Here is a 24761-nt window from a genome sequence, read left to right as displayed (position 1 = left end):
ACCCAAACTATGGGATAGCCAGAGAGAGAGAAAAAAGAGAGAGAGAGAGAGAGAGAGAGAGAGAGAGAGAGAGAGAGAGAGAGAAACTATCCTGCGAAAAGCCCTAATCTAAGGCACTGCCAGGCCCACTCACAGAACAAAGGACTGAGCGAATATCAGAGGAGAGCTAGCCAGCTGTGGACTGGCCCATCTCTTGCCGGAGGCAGGAAGGCAGGAGGGGGACAGCCAGAGCCGGAAAGACACAATCTCGGCCTCAGAGATGGCATCCTCTACCAAATTGCAACTGGCTCCCAGTTGCTAACCAAGACTTCTTGGGATTCTGGATGGTTGACATCTGCTGGGAGGGTCACAGCCAGAGGCCAGCTCCCCAAAAGAACCACACGGCACACCTGAGACAGACACACCCTCTACCACCCAGAAAACTGAGCGCTGGGACTGGGGAGGTGATAAGATGCACCCCCCACCTGGGGAGACTGCTCTCGCCAAGCACTTGGTCACCTAAGCTGTTCGGACCTGGGAAGGGCACAAAACACATGCCCAACTGAGTCTGTGCCTTTGTGGAATACCTGAGAACCTGAACCTGAGCAGCTTAGACCTGGGAAGTGCACACAACCCAGGGCCCACCTCAGACAGTTCCTGGCAGAGCAACCTAGAGTCTGAGCAGTGCAGACTGGGAAAGAACACATGCCGTGAGTGGGGGCAAACCCAGTGCAGCTGAGACACTGTGAGCACTCTCCACACACACCAGTGATATTTGTTTGCAGTGTTCCTGCCTCCCCCAGCACAACTGAACAAGTGAGCCTAAATAAGTGACCACCTTCACCCCCTTGTGTCAGGGTGGAAATTAGAGACTGAAGAGACCAGCAAACAGAAGAAGCTAAAATAAACAGTGGGAACCGCTTTGGAAGTGACAGGTGCAACAGATTAAAACCCTGTAGCTAGCACTGACTACATTGGAAGGGGCCTATAGATCTTGAGAAGTATAAGCCAGATCAAGGAACTATCTGAAACTGAACTGACCCCACACTGCCCACAACAGCTCCAGAGGAATTCCTAGATATATTTTTACTATTATCATTTTTTAAATTAAAAAAATCTTTTTTATTTTAAAGCCCTCTATTATTCCTCTAATTTTCATTTTTATAACCTATTATCACCTTGCAAAAAAAGACCCAATTTTTAAAGCAAACTTCATATATATGTTTTATAATTTTTGTGACTTTTTTTTTTAAGATTATATTTTTGAGAGTCTAACCTCTACTCTAGATTTTTAATCTTTGCTTTTTGTTATTTGTTATCAATTCTGTACCTTTAAGAATCCAATCTTCATTACCCATTTTTACTTAGGAGTGTGATTCCTGGGTTGATTACTCTCTCTCCCTTTGACTCTTCTTTTTCACCCCCAGGTCACCTCTATCTCCTTCTTTCCTCTTCTCTTCTCTACCCAACTCTGTGAATCTCTTTGTGTGTTCCAGGCTGTGGAGAACACTTAGGGAACTGATTACTGGCTAGATCTGTCTGTCTCCTTTTGATTCCCCCTTTTCTCCTCCTGGTCACCTCTATCTCCTTCCTCCCTCTTCTCTTCTATGTGTAACTCCGTGAACCTCTCTGAGGGGTCCAGACTGTGGAGAGCACATAAGAAATTGATTACTGGCTAGCTTGCTCTCTCCTCTTTTGATTCCTCCTCTTCTCCTCCTGGTCACCTCTAGCTCCCTCCTCCCTCTTCTCTTCTCTGTGTAACTCCGTGAACCTCTCTGAGGGGTCCAGACTGTGGAGAGCACATAGGAAATTGATTACTGGCTAGCTTGCTCTATCCTCTTTTGATTCCTCCTCTTCTCCTCCTGGTCACCTCTAGCTCCCTCCTCCCTCTTCTCTTCTTGATGTAACTCTGTGAACCTCTCCTGGTATCCCTCATTGTGGAGAATCTTTTCATCATTAACCTAGATGTTTTATCATCAGTGCTGTATGGATGGAGAAGTCTTGAGGCTACTGTAAGAATAAGACTGAAAACCAGAGGCAGAAGGCTTAAAAAACCTGAGAACACCAGAGAACTCCTCACTCCAGGAAACATTAATTGATAAGAGCTCATCCAAAAGCCTCCATACATACACTGAAACCAAGCACCACCCAAGAGCCAACAAGTTCCAGAGCAACACATACCACGCAAATTCTCCAACAATGCAAGAACATACCCTGAGCTTCAATATACAGGCTGCCCAAAGTCACACCAAGCCCATAGATATCTCAAAACTCTGTATTGGACATTTCATTGCACTCCAGAGAGAAGAAATCCAGCTCCACCCACCAGAACACCGATGCAAGCTTCCCTAACCCGGAAACCTTGACAAGCTACCCATCCAACCCCACCCACAGTGAGAAACCTCCGCAATAAAGAGGAACCACAAACTGCCAGAATACAGAAAGGCCACCCATAACACAGCAATCTAAACAAGATGAAAGGCAGAGAAATACTCAGCAGGTAAAGGAACATGATAAATGCCCACCACATCAAACAAAAGAGGAGGAGATAGCGAGTCTACCTGAAAAAGAATGCAGAATAATGATAGTAAAAATGATCCAACATCTTGAAAACAAAATGGAGTTACAGATAAATAGCCTGGAGACAAGGATTGAGAAGATGAAAGGAATGTTTAACAAGGACCTAGAAGAAATAAAAAAGAGTCAATCAGTAATGAATAATGCAATAAATGAGATAAAAAACACTCTAGAGGGAACCAACAGTAGAATAATGGAGGCAGAAGGTAGGATAAGTGAGGTAGAAGATAGAATGGTAGAAATAAATGAAGCAGAGAGGAAAAAAGAAAAAAGAATTAAAAGAAACGAGAACAATCTCAGAGACCTCTGGGACAGTGTTAAATGCTCCAACATTCGAATCATAGGAGTCCCAGGAGAAGACAAAAAGAAAGGCCATGAGAAAATACTTGAGGAGATAATAGTTGAAAACTTCCCTAAAATGGGGAAGGAAATAATCATCCAAGTCCAAGAAACCCAGAGAGTCTGAAACAGGATAAACTCAAGGCAAAACACCCCAAGACACTTGTTAATCAAATTAACAAAGATCAAACACAAAGAACAAATATTAACAGCAGCAAGGGAAAAACAACAAATAACACACAAGGAGATTCCCATAAGGATAACAGCTGATCTTTCAATGGAAACTCTTCAGGCCAGAAGGGAATGGCAGGACATACTTAAAGTGATGAAAGAGATTACTGTACTCAGCAAGGATCTCATTCAAATATGAAGGAGAAATCAAAAGATTTACAGATAAACAAAAGCTCAGAAAATTCAGCACCACCAAACCAGCTCTTCAGCAAATGCCAAAGGATTTTCTCTAGACAGGAAACACAAAAAGGGGATATAAACTCAAATCCAAAACAACAAAGTAAATGGCAATGGGATCATAATTATCAATAATTACCTTAAGTGTAAATGGGTTGAATGCCCCAACCAAAAGACAAAAACTGGTTGAATGGATACAAAAACAAGACCCTTATATATGTTGTCTATAAGACACCCACCTCAAAACAAGGGACATATACAGACTGAAAGTGAAGGGCTGGAAAAAGATATTCCACACAAAGAGAGACCAAAAGAAAGCAGGAGTAGCAATACTCATATTAGATAAGATAGACTTTAAAATAAAGGCTGTGAAAAGAGACCAAGGACACTACATAATGATCAAAGGATCAATCCAAGAAGAAGATATAACAATTATAAATATATACGCACCCAATATAGGAGCACTGCAATATGTAAGACAAATGCTAACAAGTATGATAGAGGAAATTAACAATAACACAATAACAGTGAGAGACTTTAATACCCCACTCATATCTATGGATAGACCAACTAAACAGAAATTTAACAAGGAAACACAAACTTTAAATGATACAATGGACCAGTTAGACCTAATTGATATGTGTAGGACATTTCATCTCAAAACAATGAATTTCACCTTTTTCTCAAGTGCACATGGAACCTTCTCCAGGATAGATCACATCCTGGGCCATAAATCTAGCCTTGGTAAGTTCAAAAAAATTGAAATCATTCCAAGCATCTTTTCTGACCACAATGCAGTAAGATTAGATGTCAATTACAGGAGAAAAACTATTAAAAATTCCAACATAGGGAGGCTGAACAATATGCTGCTGAATAACCAACAAATCACAGAACAAATCAAAAAAGAAATAAAAATGTGCATAGAAATGAATGGAAATGAAAACACAGTAATCCAAAACCTATGGGATTCAGTAAAAGCAGTGCTAAGGGGAAGGTTCACAGCAAAACAGGCATACCCAAGAAACAAGAAAAAATTCAAATAAATAACCTAAGTATACACCTAAAGCAACTAGAAAAGGAAGAAATGAAGTACCCCAAGGTTAGTAGAAGGAAAGAAATCATAAAAATTAGGCCAGAAATAAATGCAAAGGAAACAAGAGACCATAGCCAAAATCAACAAAGCTAAAAGCTGGTTCTTTGAGAAGATAAATAAAATTGACAGACCATTAGCCAGACTCATCAAGAAACAAAGGGAGAAGAATCAAATCAACAAAATTAGAAATGAAAATGGAGAAATCACAATAGACAACACAGAAATAAAAAGTATCATAAGAGACTACTATCAGCAACTATATGCCAATAAAATGGACAACTTGGAAGAAATGGACAAATTCTTAGAAAAGTACAACTTTCCAAAACTGAACCAGGAAGAAATAGAAAATCTTAACAGGCCCATCACAAGCAAGGAAATTGAAATTGTAATCCGAAATCTTTCAGCAAACAAAAGCCCAGGTCCAGACGGCTTCACAGCTGAATTCTACCAAAAATTTAGAGAAGAGCTAACACTTATCCTACTCAAACTCTTCCAGAAAATTGCAGAGGAAGGTAACTTCAAAAGTCATTCTATGAGGCCACCATCACCCTAATACCAAAACCTGACAAAGATGCCACAAAAAAAGAAAACTGCAAGCCAATATCACTGATGAACATAGATGCAAAAATCCCTAACAAAATTCTAGCAAACAGAATCCAACAACATATTAAAAAGATCATCCATTATAACCAAGTGTGCTTTATCCCAGGGATGCAAGGATTCTTCAAAATCCACAAATGAATCAATGTAATACACCACAATAAGAAGTTGAAAGATAAAATCCATTTGATTATCTCAATAGATGCAGAGAAAGCCTTAGGCAAAATTAAACATCCATTTATGATAAAAACCCTCCAGAAATCAGGGATAGAAGGAACATACCTCAACATAATAAAAGCTATATATAACAAACCCACAACAAACGTTATCCTCAATTGTGAAAAATCGAAAGCATTTCCGCTAAAGTCAGGAACAAGACAAGGGTGCCCACTCTCACCACTACTATTCAACATAGTTTTGGAAGTTTTGGCCACAGCAATCAGAGCAGAAAAAGAAGTAAAAGGAATCCAGATTGGAAAAGAAGAAGTAAAACTCTCACTATTTGCAGATGACATGATCCTCTACATAGAAAACCCTGAATACTCCAGCAGAAAATTACTAGAGCTAATTAATGAATACAGTAAAGTTTCAGGATATAAAATCAACACACAGAAATCCCCTGCATTCCTATGCACTCACAATGTGAAAACAGAAAGAGAAATTAAGGAAACAATTCTATTCACCATTGCAACGAAAAGAATAAAATACTTAGGAATAAATCTACCTAAAGAAACAAAAGACCTATATACAGAAAACTATAAAACACTCATGAAAGAAATCAAAGATGACACAAATAGATGGAGAAATATACCATGTTCATGGATTGGAAAAATCAATATAGTGAAAATGAGTATACTACCCAAAGCAATCTACAGATTCAATGCAATTCCTATCAAGCTACAAATGGTATTTTTCACAGAACTAGAACAAAAAATTTCACAATTTGTATGGAAATACACAAAACCTAGAATATCCAAAGCAATCTTGAGAAAGAAGAATGGAACTGGAGGAACTGACCTTCCTGACTTCAGGTTATACTACGAAGCAACTGGTCATCAAGACAGTACGGTACTGGCACAAAGACAGAGATATAGATCAATGGAACAGAATAGAAAGCCCAGAGATAAATCCACACAGCTATGGACACCTTATCTTTGACAAAGGAGCCAAGAATATACAATGGAGAAGACAGTCTCTTTAACAAGTGGTGCTGGGAAAACTGGCCAACCACTTGTAAAGGAATGAAACTAGAACATTTCCTAACACCATACACAAAAATAAACTCAAAATGGACTAAAGATCTAAATGTAAGACCAGAAACTATAAAACTCCTAGAGGAGAACATAGGCAAAACACTCTCCGACATAAATCACAGCAGGATCCTCTATGACCCACCTCCCAGAGTAATGGAAATAAAAGCAAAAATAAACAAATGAGACCTAATTAAACTTAAAAGCTTTTGCACAACGAAGGAAACTATAAGCAAGGTGAAAAGACAGCCTTCAGAATGAGAGAAAATAATAGCAAATGAAGCAACTGACAAAGAATTCATCTCCAAAATATACAAGCAACTCCTGAATCCAATTCCCAGAAAAATAAACGACCCAATCAAAAAATGGGCCAAGGAACTAAACAGACATTTCTCCAAAGACGACATACAGATGGCTAACAAACACATGAAAAGATGCTCAACATCACTCATTATCAGAGAAATGCAAATCAAAACCACAATGAGGTACCATCTTATGCTGGTCAGAATGGCTGCGATCCAAAAGTCTACAAACAATAAATGCTGGAGAAGGTATGGAGAAAAGGGATTCCTCTTACACTGTTGGTGGGATTGCAAACTAGTACAGCCACTATGGAGAACAGTGTGGAGATTCCTTTAAAAAACTGGAGATAGAACTGCCATATGACCCAGCAATCTCACTGCTGGGCATACACTCTGAGGAAACCAGAATTGAAAGAGACACGTGTAACCCAGTGTTCATCGCAGCACTATTTATAATAGCCAGGACATGGAAGGAGTCTAGATGGCCATCAGCAGATGAATGGATAAGAAAGCTGTGGTACATATATACACAATGGAATATTCAGTTCAGTTCAGTTCAGTCACCAGTTGTTTCTGACTCTTTGCGACCCCATGAATTGCAACATGCCAGGCCTCCCTGTCCATCACCAACTCCCAGAGTTCACTCAAACTCATGTCCATCGAGTGGGTGATGCCATCCAGCCATCATCCTCTGTTGTCCCCTTCTCCTCCTGCCCCCAATCCCTCCCGGCATCAGAGTCTTTTCCAATGAGTCAACTCTTCGCATGAGGTGGCCAAAGTATTGGAGTTTCAGCTTCAGCATCAGTCCTTCCAATGAACACCCAGGACTGATCTCCTTTAGAATGGACTGGTTGGATCTCCTTGCAGTCCAAGGGACTCTCAAGAGTCTTCTCCAACACCACAGCTCAAAAGCATCAATTCTTCAGTGCTCAGCTTTCTTCCCAGTCCAACTCTCACATCCATACATGACCACTGGAAAAATCATTGCCTTGATTAGAAGACCTTTGTTGGCAAGGTAGTATCTCTGCTTTCCAACATGCTATCTAGGTTGGTCATAACTTTCCTTCCAAGGAGTAAGCATCTTTTAATTTCATGGCTGCAGTCACCATCTGCAGTGATTTTGGAGCCCCCCCAAAATAAGTCTGACACTCTTTCCACTTTTTCCCCATCTATTTTCCATGAATTGATGGGACCAGTGTGTCATGATCTTCGTTTTCTGAATGTTGAGCTTTGAGCCAATTTTTTCACTCTCCTCTTTGACTTTTATCAAGAGGCTTTTTAGTTCCTCTTCATTTTTTTGCCATAAGGGTGGTGTCATCTGCACATCTGAGGTATTGATATTTCTCCTGGCAATCTTGATTCCAGCTTGTGCTTCTCCCAGCGCAGCGTTTCTCCTGATGTACTCTGCATATAAGTTAAATAAGCAGGGTGACAGTATACAGCCTTGACATACTCCTTGTCCTATTTGGAACCTACTTAGCCATTAAAAATAATACATTTGAATTAGTTGTAATGAGGTGGATGAAACTGGAGCCTATTATACAGAGTGAAGTAAGCCAGAAAGAAAAACACCAATACAGTATACTAATGCGTATATATGGAATTTAGAAAGACGGTAATGATAACCCTGTGTGCGAGACAGCAAAAGAAACACAGATGTATTGAACAGTCTTCTGGACTCTGTGGGAGAGGGCGAGGGTGGGACGATGTGAGAAAATGGCATTGAAACATGTAAATTATCATATGTGAAACGAATCGCCAGTCCAGGTTCGATGCATGATATAGGGTGCTTCGGCTGGTGCACTGGCATGACCCAGAGGGATGGGATGGGGAGGGAGGTGAGAGGGGGGTTCAGGATGAGGAACACAGGTACACCCATGGCGGATTCAAGTCAGTGTATCACAAAACCAATACAATATTGTAAAGTAAAATAAATAAATTAAAAAAAAATGAGCACCAAAAAAAAAAAAAAAAAAGACACAGATGTATAGAACAGTCTTTTGTACTCTGTGGGAGAAGGCGAGGGTGGGTTCATCTGAGAGAATAGCACTGAAACATGTATATTATTATATGTGAAACAGATTGCCAGTCCAGGTTCGATGCATGAGACAGGGTGCTCAGGGCTGATGCACTGGGATGATCCAGAAGGATGGGATAGGGAGGGAGGTGAGAGGGGGCTCAGGATGGAGAACACATGTACACCCATGGCTGATTCATGTCAAAGTATGGCAAAAACCACTCAGTTCAGTTCAGTTCATTCACTCAGTCGTGTCCAACTCTGCGACCCCATGAATCACAGCACGCCAGGCCTCCCTGTCCATCACCATCTCCCGGAGTTCACTCAGACTCACGTCCATCGAGTCCGTGATGCCATCTAGCCATCCCATCCTCTGTCGTCCCCTTCTCCTCCTGCCCCCAATCCCTCCCAGCATCAGAGTCTTTTCCAGTGAGTCAACTCTTCGCATGAGGTGGCCAAAATACTGAAGCTTCAGCTTTAGCATCATTCCTTCCAAAGAAATCCCAGGGTTGATCTCCTTCAGAATGGACTGGTTGGATCTCCTTGCAGTCCAAGGGACTCTCAAGAGTCTTCTCCAATACCACAGTTCAAAAGCATCAATTCTTCAGCACTCAGCCTTCTTCACAGTCCAACTCTCACATCCATACACGACTACAGGAAAAACCATAGCCTGAACTAGACGGACCTTAGTCGGCAAAGTAATGTCTCTGCTTTTGAATATACTATCTAGGTTGCTCATAACTTTTCTTCCAAGGAGTAAGCATCTTTTAATTTCATGGCAAAAACCACTACAATATTGTAAAGTAATTAGCCTCCAATTAAAATAAATAAATAAAAAAGAAACAGTTGTTTAATTTTAAATCTAAGGTAATAAGAGGTAAGTATATACATGATCTCAGGTTTGTGATAGAATTAAAAGAACAACAATTAAAATAACTCACCTTTAACCAGGATATTTCACCCTTTGGATTATTAATTACCAATACTGGGTAATTCTTTGTTATGAGGGTCTGTCTTGTGCTGTAGGATGTTTAGCAGCATCCCTGGCTTTTATTCATCATATACTAGTACCACCCCTGCCTCCACTGTGACAATGAAAAATGTCTCTGGACATTGCCATATGTCTGATGGAGGGCAGAGTATTGCCCAGTTGAGAATCACCAGCTTAAAAGGTAAAGAAAGAGGCCATTCCATGGATAACAATGTGTAATAACATGTTTATATATCTCTCACTAATGGTCATTTAGTCAACTGAGACGTGCCTGTTGTTTTTTGTTGGTATTGTTGTTACAAATAAACCTGCAGTGAACATGCTTTCTTTGTATAACTGGGCAGATATCTCTGCATGGCAAATTTCTAAGAGGGAAGTTGCTGGGTTATAGGATTGTGGTGTTCTCAAAATGACTTCTAAGGCGATTGAATAGTTTTTATGTTTACTACTTTATTAAAATATTTCTTTTTGAGTTGCCTCAGTTTTTACACTTTAATATATGAAATCATTGGATTTGGAGGTAGTATACATTTTCTAATATACATTAAAATAAATGCATAAATATGAAAATAAAAAATCATAATACACAGCCAAAAATCATCTTTTATATTAAATACTAGGAAACAACACTCTAGCCTATCTCCTTCATTTTAGAGACATGGTAAAGCTCTCCAAGTTTATACTGATCTGTAGTCAATACTCTTTGTGTTCTTACATTAGTCAACTAGTTGCTTTTGTTCAAATCAAACTTCTCCATTTCTTCCACATGAGAATCATGAAAAATTTGGTCAAATGCTTTGTTAAACCCAAAGCCCTTCGCATCTGTGATCTTGCCCTCACCTAGTGAAGTGCTGTAGAATATGGGAGGGGCTGTTTGCTGTGGAATTTCTTCAGCAGGTCAACTAAAAGACATTTGTAAGTGTCTTTTCTCATTTCATGAGAACAGGCTAAGCACTGGGAAGGAGTATTCTCTAAGTACCTGGTGGGTGTGTAAAAATACAAAGCAGTGGTTGTCTTTTGACAGCAAGAACTCAAGGAGGAGGACGGGGAGTGACCGGAGCGACACGGCACACTGGTTTTCAGCATAGCCCAGCGTTTCTCTGTTCATCGTCTCCTGCACACAGAGCTTTAGTGGCCCACTCTTTGGCACAGTCACCCCTGAATAAAGCAAGGGTCACTCCTGGGCATCCATTGTTATGTCTTGCCATTCTTCTCAGCATCATCAGTCACTTTTGAAGGTATGGGACAGGCAGGTCTTGGATAGGAGTCCAGAGCACTGACCCAGGTGCAGATGAAGGAGGTTCAGCTGACCAACAGATTTGTCTCTGTGATGGGCACAGCATTAACAACCAGCCCCCTTGGCAGGAGTCTGGGTGGAAGAGAACAAACCTTGTGGGAAATCTCAGTGATGCAGAGTCTGGTGTCAGGAGGTGGGGTGAGAGAAGGCCCAGAAGCAGAGAGAGGCAAGCATTCACATCAGGGAGGTCTAAAAAGTCAGGCCTTTAAGCCCCAGGAGCTTGGCAAGAATGAGTCAGGACCCAGGCCCTAGAAACCGAGTGAGGTACCTACAGTTTATAAACCAGAAAGAGAAATCAAAGCAGAGACCTAGAAACAAGACTTAGGGCACAAGGGCTAGGAACTAGGAAGCAAATAAGAGATTGGTCACTAGAGTTAGAAACCACAGTAGGGGCCATCTAACCAATGGCGTGAGTTGTTGCCAAACATGATCCAGTGTTGCATTCAGGAATCTCTTGATTCAGGTTCACATTAACCCAAGGTATGGAAGGTGGCATTGAGCATGCAGGTGTACCTAATGATACTACAGAGCAGGTATTGGATCTCAAGGTTTTTTAGAAACAAAACTCATGTATCTCCCACTGCACTTAATCCAAGAGACTAAGATAGAGACATGCTTTAGCTCTGGGAGATGTGATCCATATGTTCACTAGACTAGAGGTTCCTTGAGTAGAAACTCTTTCTTGATCAGCACATACCTAGGGTGTGTATCAGGGCCTGTGTACACGTGCTTAGTCGTGTCTGACTCTTTGTGACCCATGGACTGTAGCCCTCCAGGCTCCTCTGTCCATGGGATTCTCCAGGCAAGAAATACTGGAGTGGGTTGCCATTTCTTTCTCCAGGGGATCTTCCTGATCCAGGGATCAAACCCTCATCTCTTTCATCTCCTGAATTGGCAGATAGATTCTTTACGACTTGTGCTATGTGGGAAGCCCATTAGGGCCTGGCCTATGCTCAATAAAATATTCATTGAATATGTAAAGGAAGACAAAGAGGGATGAACAAATGGAGACACAGCCTCTGCTAGGTAGAGTATTCCCTCAGGCTTTCCCAGATTTCAGTGAAATATTCTCACCCTAAACATTCTATGCTACTTATTGTTTTGTTCCATGATACCAAGCAACCTGCTGATACAAGTTACACTTTCCTGGTCTTCCTACTATAAATGAAGCAAATTAAACCACTAGTCATTGTTATTTCCCAGTAGAATTTATTATATTGACATCTGATTAGTCCCTCTATTGTGTGTGGATTAAGTGAGCAGTATGAATCTCTAAGAAAACAGGTGTATTGGATACACAGGTAACAAAATTTTTGTCCCTGTGATGGAGGGTCACACTCTGAAATATGGGACCTACTCAAGGTTTGAGAACCTTGGTAGCAGAAAAGAAAACTGGTGGATCATGAAAACATTTGCTTATATACTTATTTTATTTATCCTTCATATTATTATTGTGTTTTTAAAAAATTGACTCTTAGGTGTCCAGAACTGCATTTGTTATATTTCTTAGGTTTATGACCCCTCTCATGACAGTGTCACCATTGGCTCATATATTGGCTCAAACGTCATTGACTCATTCAAAAATTCAGATTTGTGTCTTCTCTTGAGAAATTCAAGAATCCTCCAAAGTATTGGTTCTATTTCACTTCAAGGCAAACATTAGTGGCTACTCAGAGTGCTGTCCCTGTTAATACTGATCTTTGATGTCTCCCAACTGAGAGACTTCATGTTAGCTGAAGTGTATCACTGGGCTTGCATTGTTATTCTTTTTTGTAAACTTTTCATTTTATACTGGAGTATAGCTGATTAATAATGTTGTGATAGTTTCAAGTGCATAGTAAAGGGATTCAGCCATACATATCATGTATCCACTGTCCCCTAAATGCCCTTCCCATCTAGGCTGTCACATAACATCGAGCAGAGTTCCCTGTGCTATACAGTAGGAGCACTGTTATTTTTCTAATCAACTGGAGCGTGAGGTATTCTATTGTGTCCACTTCACCAATTTACATTACCTGCCTGTCAGCATTTGAGTTTGAGAATCCTGCTCTGGGGGCAAGCTCTTGTGGCATCTCTAATAACTACTATCTTTCACTGAGCCCTTGTTGTTGTTGTTCAGTTGCTCTGTTGTGTCTGACTCTTTGTGACCCCATGGACTGCAGGACACCAAGCTTCCCTGTCCTTCGCTATGTCCCGGAGTTTGCTCAAACTTATGTCCATTAAGTCAGTGAGGCCATCCAACCGTCTCATCTTCTTTCATCCTCTTCTCCTCCTGCCCTCAACTTTCCCAGCATCAGGGTCTTTTCCAATGAGTAGGATCTTCGCATCAGGTGGCAAAAGTATTGGAGCTTCAGCTTTAGCATTAGTCCTTCCAATGAATATTCAGGGTTGATTTCCTTTAGGATTGACTGGTTTGGTCTCCTTGCAGTCCAAGGGACTCTCAAGAGTCTTCTCCAGCACCACACTTCAAAGCACTGAACTAAGTTTTTCACATGCTATGTCTTTAATCAGCATAAAATGCTATGAGGTAAGTTCAAGTGTTATCTCCATTTTACAAGTGTAGAAACTAAAGCTCAAAGAGCCAAGTAACTGGCCCTAGATGCTAAAACTTCTAATTTTTGGCACTGCGATTCAAACTTTCCCCTTCCTGAGTCCATAGTTGGGAATTTTAAGCTTTACATTACAGAATTTTCCTAACCACTAATATAACAACAGAATCACTGCTGCCCTTCAGTGTTTCTTCCTCGTACTCAGTCCATGTGGGGCTGAATTCCAGGAAGAGGGGCTGAGCATGGCCCTGCCCTCACTAGGGCTGGTCATGGACACCTCTGTGCCAGTGTCAGAGGGAGTTGTTGCTTTGTTGGATCTCAGAGCTATGGCTCCGCTGGGTGGAAGGACAGAAGATGCTGGGGTCACTGTGACTCTGGGGCGGCCATGCATTAATCACTGTCCCTGGTTTTGTGTGTGTGTGGCTGGGTTGTCCCATAGTTGTACCTGGGGTATCTCATATAAAGGGGCTCCAGCCCTAGGCCTGCAGCTGTCAGACCACAGAGATGGGGAAGCTGCTACTGTGGGTTGGTGAGTGTGGTGGGTCCCAGCTCCCAAATGTCTCTTAGATCAGGAGGTGCTGGGCTTCATCAGCTTGTTGTCTCTGTGGTACCCAAGGAGCATCCTGGGCCTCAGGGGCCTGGATTAGATGGAGGTGGACAGGACACAGTGAAAGGAGAAGTGATCAGAGCAGTGGCTCTCACTGGCTACACATTAAGTATTTTTATGCCTGGCCTTCACTTCAGACCCACCGATCAGAATGTCTGTGGGAGGAGCCAGAAAATCACTATGCTTACATTATCTTCCAAGGTTGAGAACCACTGGCCCGGAACCTTTGCTGGGACTTCTCAGTGTCATGGTTGTCCCAAAGCCTGTGTGTCTACATGTAGAGTATATTGGAGTGGGAAGGAGCTTAGCTAGATCTGGCTTCACCCACACTGTGTAGAGAAGAGGAAGGAGGGAAGGGTGTGTGTGTCTGCATTTGTGGGAGCTGGAGGGTGAGCTGGGTGTGTCACTCTGGGTGTACCTGTGAATCTGCGTGTGTTTCTTCCTTTGTCTCCTGCAGGGCTGCTCCTTGTGCTGAAACACCATGATGGTGAGGAAACTGGTCCTCTCCAGAGCCGGGGAGAGTGTCCACTGAGAACTGCTCCAGATCCAGTGTCTCCTGTGCCCACCTTGGCTCTGCGTCGGGGATCATTGACCCAATTTGGCTCAACAGTGGATTCTGTCACTGTTGGGTCTTCTCTGTGCCAGGATCCAGACACTCAGATCCATTCTGACCAGGGTTTCATGAGGCGTTCTTTCCCCGGGAGACCCCAGCAATGGGGGATGGACCTGCCCTCCTTTTAGCTCTGGAGTGTGTGTGTGTGTGTGTGTGTGTGTGTGTGTGTGTGTGTGTGAGGGAGCAGTTACAGTAGCCTAGCCTCTCGGGCAGTGTCAACACCGCTCTGTGGATGCTGAGCTCCATCCTCACTTGGCTTCTATCAATAATGCCTGCTGTCCCCTGCCAGGTGCTGCCCACACCTGCTGCCTGTGTGTTATTTCACCAACTGGGCATTCAGTCGGCCCAGCCCTGCCTCGATCCTGCCCCGGGATCTGGACCCCTTTCTCTGCACCCACCTGGTATTTGCCTTTGCTTCAGTGAACAACAATCGGATTGTTCTTAAGGATCCCCTGGATGAGAAAATCCTCTACCCAGAGTTCAACAAGCTCAAGGAGAGGTGTGTTCACTGTGTGTGGGGGGGCTGTATTTTACAGGTAAAGAGGAGTAAGTCTTGTCTTCTGTTAGTCGTCACCTGTCCTCTGATCCCTGGGTCCCTCCTCCTGTCAAGGGCTCTCTATAGTGTCCCTGCTCTGGGAGTTCCCCATTGATCAGCAGTTTGAGCTCGTCCTTGCCTCCCTGCCCTTGTGGCTGCTGTGCCCCTGCCTAGAATATGCTCCTCTCTCTTCTCTGCCTTGCACCCCAACTCACCCTTCAAGCCCAGTGCTCAGGATTCTATTTTCAAATGCTTCGGAGAGAGCTGCGTATCACAAAAGCTTCACAAATGCTAGTGTTTCATTGCCCTTTGTCACCTGCAAATGAACCCCAAGGGAAGGGCTGGTATCTATGGTCTTTGTACACCAGCGGCGGGGTCAGCGCCCAGCAGAGAGCTGGTGCTCAGTGTTCTCTCCCCAGGCCTCCTGGGCTGTCCTCTGCAGGGAGTGGTCTGTCACTGTGTGCATGGTTGTAGAAGGGCAGAGAAAATCCATGTCACTAGAGCACAGCCTCCAGAGAGGAGAGCAGGGAGCTTGTCCGTCTGTTCATTGCTATGTTTCAAGCACCTAAAGCAGTCAGAGGCATGTATTAATTGCTCAGTAAATGTTTGTTGACCAAAAAAGTGAGTGAAGAGAAAATTTAGGCTGCCTTTTCTTTTTCTGGGAATGTCATGGGAGTGGGGAGTTTGGGGGGTGTAGAGAGCCTGGGGTCCTGGGTGTGATGGTCTATATGTGGACTGGTTGCTGTCTCTTTTATCCTTCTTCTCCATCTTGGGCTCCACTCCTTTCTCCCTTAGGTTACTCCACCCACTGCCTCCTTTCCCTCCCCCTCCTCCCATCTCCACTACTTCCCACTGTTCTCCCAGCTCACCGACTCTGTCCTTCATCACAGGAACAGGGGGCTGAAAACACTGCTGTCCGTTGGGGGGTGGAACTTCGGCACCTCGAGGTGAGTCTGTGCCATTAGGTCTTCTCTCTGGGATGAGGTTGAGGTGATGGGTCAGGGGAGCAGGCTAGCTTTACACTCACTATCTCATGATTGCTGGGGGAAAGGATTAAAGTGGCTGTTTGCATTCCAAATTTGTAGGAAAAAAGCACGAATGAGAGCTTTGGTAACTTACTGTATTTCACCCAGGTGTTCCTGAGAGATGATCAGCTAGGAATGATGATCAGGTAATGGAACCAAGCCTGCCAAGGTCTGAATCTGGTTAATCATTGCATGCAGTACTAGCCCCAAATTACTTAAAGTTCAGCTTTGCTATTCTAAAGGTTTTCCAATAGTGTCTTCACTATGGAAGAGAAAGTACTAGGAAAAATGGAGAACAGTCAAATAGCTAATAAACAGAATAGCAAAGACTCTAGAACCCCTGGTCAGAGCCTGGCCCTCTTGTGCCATGTTATGGGGCCCATTAGCTCAGAGATCTTTCTGGAAATGCAGGCCCTTTTCTCATGTTCCCTCCCCTTATCTGTTTGGACAAAGAGTCAGTGCCTGGCCAGGAGTGATCATTTCAAAGGCAGAGCTGTTCTGAGTCACTGTCTCCACCCCAGGCTAAATGTTGCTTCCATCTGGCAGGGGAAGGTGTGGTTTGCAAATCCTTCCTGGAGCCTGAAGTCCAGGGCTGGGAAGGGACTTAAGAAGGTTTGAAAGTTTCAAAGCTCTGCCTTCCTTTCCACAGTCACATATGAACCAAAGAGCCTTGCAGGAGAGTGGTGGGGGGAGCACGGTTATGCAGAAAGCTCTCCTGGCCTCACCCCTGGCCCCCCTGCAGGTTCACCAAGATGCTGTCCACGTTTTCCAACTGGAAAGGTTTGTCAATTCAGTGATCGCCCTCCTGAGGACACATGGCTTCGATGGTCTGGACCTCCTCTTCTTGTACCCTGGACTCAGAGGCAGCCCCGTGCATGACTGCTGGACCTTTCTCTCCTTACTTAAAGTAAGTCCAGCTTTGTTGTCCAGTGACTAAGTTGTGTGTGACTCTTTTGCCACCCCATAGAGTTGCTGGCTTCCCTGGCACTGGCCCTCTGCTCGGCGACTTGCTGCACTGGCTCACGTCCCCCTTTCTTGGGAACCTGTGGGCAGGGCCTGTGTCTGACTCTCCCGGCTCCAGGGGCTCTGTTATTGCGGAAGATTGTTTCCCGGATGACTCCTGCTTTCCCCGACTCCACTCTGCTTTGTCCATTTCTCTCATCTGCCTCTCTCTTCCCAGGAGCTCCTGCAGGCCTTCAAGAATGAGGCCCAGCTCACCATGCGCCCAAGGCTGCTGCTGTCTGCTGCCGTCTCTGGGCACCCCATGTCATCCAGAAAGCGTATGATGCATGCCTTCTGGGCAGGTGAGTGGGTGCTCCTTTGGTGTTTGGTGGGGGGCACTGGAGGGAAGAAGGCATCTTGGGTTCAGAACCCAGAGGTGCCCAGCTTTGACTTCCTGCCCTGCTGTGAAAGCACCTGTGGGAGGTGGGTTAAGCATGAATGTAGGTGGGGACAAGGATTATTCCTTATAGCCCGGACTTCCTGAGGAGATCAGAGGGGAGTGATGGAGCACCAGGCCATACCACAGCATCCCTTTGGGTAGATATCAGCATCATCCATGGCTGGGCCTCAAGGAGTGAATCCAAGGGCCTGACCTCTATTCTGCTGGAGTCCCCTGTGGATGTGCACTGGGTGACAGAGGGGATGGGTGAATTACCAACTACTGCCTCTGAAACAAAAATAGGAATGCCCAGTTAGGGCCCATTTTCAGAGCAGAGGTCTTCATGCTAAAGTCACAAAACCAGATGGAGGGAGCTCATATCTCTCTGGACATGCCAGTTCTGGACTAATTCTAACAAAGTTCAAGAATCAAGTGTTTCCTGATGTTAAAAGTGAGGCAGATGCAACATACAAGAGAGGATGCCATTCCTGTGTGTGATGACCCTTAGGGAGAGTGGGTTCAGCGTGTCAGGAGAGGTGAGAGATCCAGTGAGCTGAGTTGGCTAGTGTTGGTCTTATAGCCAGGCAGGATTGAGGACTCCACCTTCACCCAGCTGAGTCACCTTAGACAAATTAAGTAACTGCGTGAGTTTCAATTTTTTCATTTAAAAATGGAGACAATTATGGTAATTAGGATATTAACTAGATTAAAATTAAATTAGATAATCCATGCTAACCTCTACACTGTGACTCGGTAAGGCTCAACTACACTTCGCCATCTGGAAAGCTTTCTGGAAGAGATGGGTTTCACTGGCTCCTTGAACAGTAGAAAGATGGATGCCCTTTTGTGCTGTCTGATTACACATGTCATTTATGCAGACCTCTGCTGCACTTGTGGAGAAGGCAATGGCGCCCCACTCCAGTACTCTTGCCTGGAAAATCCCATGGATGGAGGAACCTGGTAGGCTGCAGTCCATGGGGTTGCTGAGGGTCGGACACGACTGAGCAACTTCACTTTCACTTTTCACTTTGATGCATTGGAGAAGGAGATGGCAACCCACTCCAGTGTTCTTGCCTGGAGAATCCCAGGGATGGGGGAGTCTGGTGGGTTGCCGTCTATGGGGTCGCACAGAGTCGGACACGACTGAGGTGACTTAGCAGCAGCTTAGCAGCTGCTGCACTTGTTTCGTGGTCTGATCCAGTCCACTTTGTTTCCTGGTCTGACCCCTTGGATACTCTCAGGAAGGCATAGGTCCTGACACACTGCTGTCCCTCACCAGCTGTGTGTTCCAGGGCAGCCTCTCACATGTGGGGCATGGCTCAGGCAGTCCCCAGTCCCCATCTCAGTGGGCAGAGATGGCAGGGGTGTTGGGTGGTCGATGTTCAGCTAGTTAGCTAGTTGGTGCTGTGGAAGTCTAGCTAGCATGATCTTCATACCTCCTTTTCCTGCCCTTATAGATTCCTGGATTTCATCAGCGTCTTGTCTTACGACTTACATGGAAGCTGGGAAAAGGTCACAGGACACAATAGCCCTCTGTTCTCTCTGCCTGGAGACCCCAAATCTTCGGTAAGAAAAGGAAAGCTGTCAGGCAGCCCAGACGTGCACCCCTGAGCCAGGCCAGTGGCTCTTGGTGACAAGGAGGTATTGGTTCTTCCTCCCTGCAGGTGTATGCCATGAGCTACTGGTGATAGCTTGGGGTCCCCCCCGAGAAGCTCCTCATGGAGCTCCCCACCTATGGACGTACTTTTCACCTCCTCAGAGCCTCTCAGAATGAGCTGGGGGCAGAAGCTGTGGGACCAGCAGCTCCAGGGAAGTACACCAAGCAAGCTGGCTTCTTGGCTTATTATGAGGTGACGGGAATGGGAACCTCTGTCTGTGAGTTAGGGCTCCCCCACCCGAGCCCAGGGCCAAAGCAGGGACAAGGGACCAAGGCAAGACTGAGGGATAGAGATAGGACAAGGAGGTGGTTTGCTGTAGTAAGGGACATCCAGTCTCTGGGATATTCTCTTTTCTTTTGGGAAAGTTATTTGAGCCCTTTGTAAGAGGTGAGGAACTGGGTGAACTCTGAATGGTGGGGGACAGATACCTCCTTAGAAGATTCTTAAATAATATTTAAGTCAATCCTGAATTACTATATGGCCTAAATGAACCTAATTAATATTTGAAAGATATATATATATTTTCAAAAGTTCAAATATTTTCAAAAGTAAGAGAATAGTATAGCATCCTCTCATTCCCTGAAAGAGCCATGGACCCAGGGCAGATATTTCACCCCTTAGAAGATTCTTAAATGGCAGTTAAGTCAATCCTCGCTTACTATATGTCCTAAATAAACATAATTAATATTTACCATATGTATATAATCAGACATGTGCAAAAATAAAAGAACAGTATAAGATCCTCTCACTCCCTGATGCCCAAATGCCCTTCACTCAGCTTCAGTCATTAACCGCTCATGGTGAGTCTTTTTTTTTTCTTCTCTGCTCCTGACTCCTTCCTTCTCACTAGTCAATTATTTTGAGACAATTCTAAGACATCCCCCATCACAGATTCTTTCTCCTCTACCTCGATTCCATGCCTGAATCCCCATCTCAACAAAGCTTGCTGTTGAGTAGGGGGAAGAGACATGGATCCAGGGGAATGTGGAACACAAGAGAAGACAGTAAGAGGCACCAAGTGCATGACTGTAGGGTGTGGGGTTGGTGGATTTTGAGCAGAACTATGAAGCACAGTAGAATCCTGATGGGTGGGAAGGACCTCCTAGGCAAAGGACAGCAGGCACCAGAGGGAGAGTTGCATCTTTGACTGAGGTGGTAATGGAGATGCTGGTGTCTCTCCAGTCTCTGCACTGTGCCTGCTCCTGGAGAAGTTTCCCTGCTAATCCAATGAAGCATGATTATGAGTGATGACATAGTCAAGGGGGCGTAATGTTAAAGAGGTTTTGATAACACCTTTAATGAACAAACAAAAAAAAATAATAACTTCCATATTAGCTTCTGCAGCCCAAATGGAATATTTCTATATCTTTGCAGCAAACTGTCTCCAGCACAGTGTTGGGTACCCAGTCTACAGTCAGTGGTTTTTTGATGTAATAACCTAGTTCTCCCTGCCTTCAGGTCTTTACATTTATTATAGATTCAAAAGTTAGTTTGATAGATACCTGGATGGATCAGTTTATGTTGGTTTAATGAGCAAAGGAGATACTTGTTTATGAAAAGTCTTTGAGAAAGGTACAGGTTTGGTCTAGACTCAGGTTTGTTATGTAGTAGTTTGGTATTGACATTATTTACAAACTCTAGTTTGATTTCTTAAAGGCTGCCACCCACTCCTTGGTTCTCTACCTGTTTATCCATCATGGATATTAGAGAAAGGAATAAGCAATAGTAAGAATTTATCCAAAATAGAGAGGAAGTCTTTACCCCTAGGTGTGAACAGTTTGTCTGTGGGTGCTTCTCTTCATGGAATGCCATGCAGCTGATCACTGTTCTGACGCTCCTGCAGATTTGTTCCTTCATTGAGGGAATGAATAAACGCTGGATTGATGATCAGTATGTCCCATATGCCTTCAAGGGGAAAGAGTGGGTTGGCTATGATGATGTCATCAGCTTTAGTTACAAGGTGAGAACTTGGTCCTTTATTGCTCCAACATAGTTTCCCTCTGGCTTCTATGAGACCCTTGTGTGTGTGTGTGCACTCATGTGCTCATGTGTGTATGTGCCTATAAAACTGCCAGAGGGATGGGATAGGGAAGGAGGTGGGAGGGGGATTCAGGATGGGGAACATACGTACACCCATGGCAGATTCATGTCAATGTATGGCAAAACCAATACAATAGTGTAAAGTGAAAATAAATAAATAAAACTGAAAAAAAAAAAAACCTGACAGGTTAACTTGTTAGTCTAAAAGTAGGAAAAAAAAAATCAGAATCTTCACAGTTTCCAACTTAGCAATAATTGGTTCCTCCTTATTTTACATTTGGGGAAATTAAACCCCAGAAAGAAGCCAATTGATTTGGCTAAGTCATGTAGTTATTTGCAAATGACAATCTTTTCCATCAGTCTTACAAGAGAACTCTGGTAAAGTAATAAGAAAATCTGGATTCAATGCTAAACAACTTCCATTTAGTTATATCTGAGGTTTTAATAATCATGGATAAAATGCTTCATTTTCTTTTATGTGTAAAAGTTATGATATTGTCCATTCTATTCCTCTTTTATAGCATCACTATGTCATAAGATATGTTGAAGTGATTTTTAAAAAAAATAAAGCAATGTCTCCAATTTAATATGATGATAATGGTGATTAGCAGGCTGGGGAACCAGACAATATTTAATATTTATGAACATGTAATATGTGCAAAATATTGCTCCAAATATCTTACATGTATGAATTTAGAAATCTCTTAAAAATTATGGCAAAATATACATAAAATTCACTATTTTATTCATTTTTTAGTCACCATTCAGTAGCATTAAGTACATTCACATTGCTGTGCAACCATCATATCTACCTCCAGAACTTTCTCCTCTTTCCAAACTGAAATGACTCCCCACTCCTTCCTCACACAGCTCCTGGTAATCACCACTCTACCTTCCATCTGTATGAATTTGACTACTCTAAGCACCTCAATGAGTGAAATCATAGTATTTGTTCTTTTGTGATTGGCTTATTTCACTTAGCATTGTATCTTCCACTTCAACCTATGTTGTAATATGTACATATAGGAATTCTGGATCCTAAAAATGTTGGAAATGTTATCCATTTTTGTTTTTTACATAAAAGGCAATTAAAACCCACAAGGCTTATGTAGCTTTTTTTTTTTTTTTCCAAGATCCCATAGCTAATAAGCATTAGAGGCTAGAGTCAAATACAGGCTACATGGCTAAGCATCCTACCATATTGCCTTCTGAGAGTCCATCTGATTTTGCCATTGTACTCAGTCTGGAGGGTGGCTAGTACAGCAGGTTGACTGACCACTGCTTTTTCAGGCATTTTTCATAAAGAGAGAGCATTTTGGGGGGGCCATGGTGTGGACATTGGACCTGGATGATGTCACAGGCACTTTCTGTGGCACTGGCCCTTTCCCCCTTGTCTACACGTTGAATTATCTTCTGGTGAAGGACAGTGAGTAGCTATGGCCTGGAAGCTGGGTTGGCAGTTGCAAAACCACTGGGTGGGTCCCTTCTGTAAGGTTTAAAGGCTTTGTTGGTGCAAAATGACAATGAAAGAAGAAAATAAGCTTTGATGGCCAGGCCAGTCTGCTTTCTAATCTTGGTTTTGATGCTTGCTCCATTTGACCTCTCTGAGCTTTGTTTTCCCATCTACAAAATGGGAATAATCCTCATACTCATGACATTATACACACTGGCAGTTAAGAGACGGAACCTGGCATGCTAAATCTGCAACATCCTTGGAGATGGTCCATAACCCTCATTTTGTGAGGAGACCAGGACTCAGAAAGATAATACAGCTAGTCAGGGATGGAAATGAAACTCCAACTTAATTCTTTACAACATGCTTTCTAGGGCAACCTCCTTGCACTCAGCCTTTTTCCTCGTGCCTCCCAAGTAGGGGACACAAAAGGATTCTTCCTGAGGATTCCACAAGTTAGGAAATAGGCCTCAGGGTCAATGTCTTGTGCAAAGTGTAACAGCCAAAGTGAGGGGCTCAGCATAGAGAACTGGCAGACTTCTGCTCGGAGTCACTCAACTGGAAATGCAGCCAACCCACCAAGTGTCCATGGGTGCCTGGGATCTTGTTGACACGTTTAAGTGGGGAAGCTGGGCTTCTGTGTGCTGAGACTTTATCTGTGTTGACAAGAGGATGCATTCAGAAATCCTCTGCTTCTGGTTTGGGAACTGGTACTTCATCCCTGGAGCAGCTCTGGTTCTGCCAGTGACAGGATGGGAAGGAAGAGGTAGGAGTCTCACCCTCTTCTGTTGATTTCTTCTAGAGTTCAGCTCAACTCCTTCACCAAAACTTTGGTTCTCAACTGCTGTGAATTCTTCAAGAATTGGCCCTGAAATACCAACTACGACCAGGGATTTGACCACTGGTATGGGCATTTTGCCCCCAGGAGGAGAGGCTATGGCCACTGAGACTGAAGGAAAGTCTGCAACAATGGCCACAACCCCCAGAAGTGAGATTGCAACCCCTACAAGGACCCCTCTATCATTTGGAAGGCGCACTGCTGCTCCAGAAGGGAAGACTGAGAGCCCTGGAGAGAAGCCCCTGACCACTGTGGGCCATCTGGTGGTGAGCCCTGGAGGGATAGCTGTGGGTCCCGTGCACCTTCAGATTGGACAGAAGGTCACGCCCCCAGGAAGGAAGGCTGGAGTCCCTGAGAAGGTGACCACCCCCTCGGAAAGATGACAGTCACCTCTGATGGGAGGGCTGAGACTCTGGAGAGGAGACTTTGACCTCTGAGGTGGACCCTGAGGCCTGGTGGGTTACTTTGGTCTTCAGACAGAAGCTGAAAAGTGGGTGCTGCTCTCTGGCTCTGTCATCTCACCTCCTTGGACAACTCCTCTTGCTTTTGACAACCCTTTTGTTCCCACTGATGGACTCATTCTTGGGATGACTTGATAACCCTTCCAGTGAGTCCTCTCTGTAAAGAAACTTGGAAAACTCTGCTGTGAATAAAAGATAACAAAGTCTGTTGTGGGCAAAATTTGGGGGAAACCCTTATCTCTTCATCTAGGTCCCCTGATAGACGCTGCCTGTGTCCAGACATTCATACATCATTCTTGGGGTAAACAGGTCCCAGGTCATAGTGAGGTCATCTCTTCTCTCTCAAATAAACTAAAAAAATAAGAAGCCATCTGAATTCTCTGAAGCTCTTTTCTTGAAATGACCAGTGGTAGTCAATTGTCATCTTCTCCCTTTCAAGATCACTTCCCCTTGCTATTTTTGGAAAGAGGGAATTTGTGTCTGTCCCAAGCTGATATTTTCCAGTGTTGATTATGAGCTTCTCTCTCTGCAATGAACACTGCTGACTTCACTGATGGTCAGAGCCAGAATCTCCTCTAGGGAAGTTTTCCCTGTTGCTGAAGGGGCCTGAGAGAAGGAGGAGGGAGTTGTATCTTCCAGTTATATTCCCTACTTTGGAAAGTCTTAGTTGCCTCTGATCAAACACCTCCACCCCTACCTGTTCTCTCCATAAAGAGTGGTGGAGGGGAAGACAAAATCAACATATTTT

At 43.7% G+C, this 24761-nt stretch overlaps 1 pseudogene; it reads left to right on the top strand.

The window, feature by feature from the left end:
- On the top strand, nucleotides 13907–23982 carry LOC102179825 (annotated as a pseudogene).

The sequence above is a fragment of the Capra hircus genome, chromosome 3 (assembly GCF_001704415.2).
Source record: "Capra hircus breed San Clemente chromosome 3, ASM170441v1, whole genome shotgun sequence".
NCBI classification, from domain to species: domain Eukaryota; kingdom Metazoa; phylum Chordata; class Mammalia; order Artiodactyla; family Bovidae; genus Capra; species Capra hircus.
The sequence above is the reverse complement of the archived record's forward strand: the minus strand, read 5'-3'. Positions and strand labels throughout refer to the sequence as shown.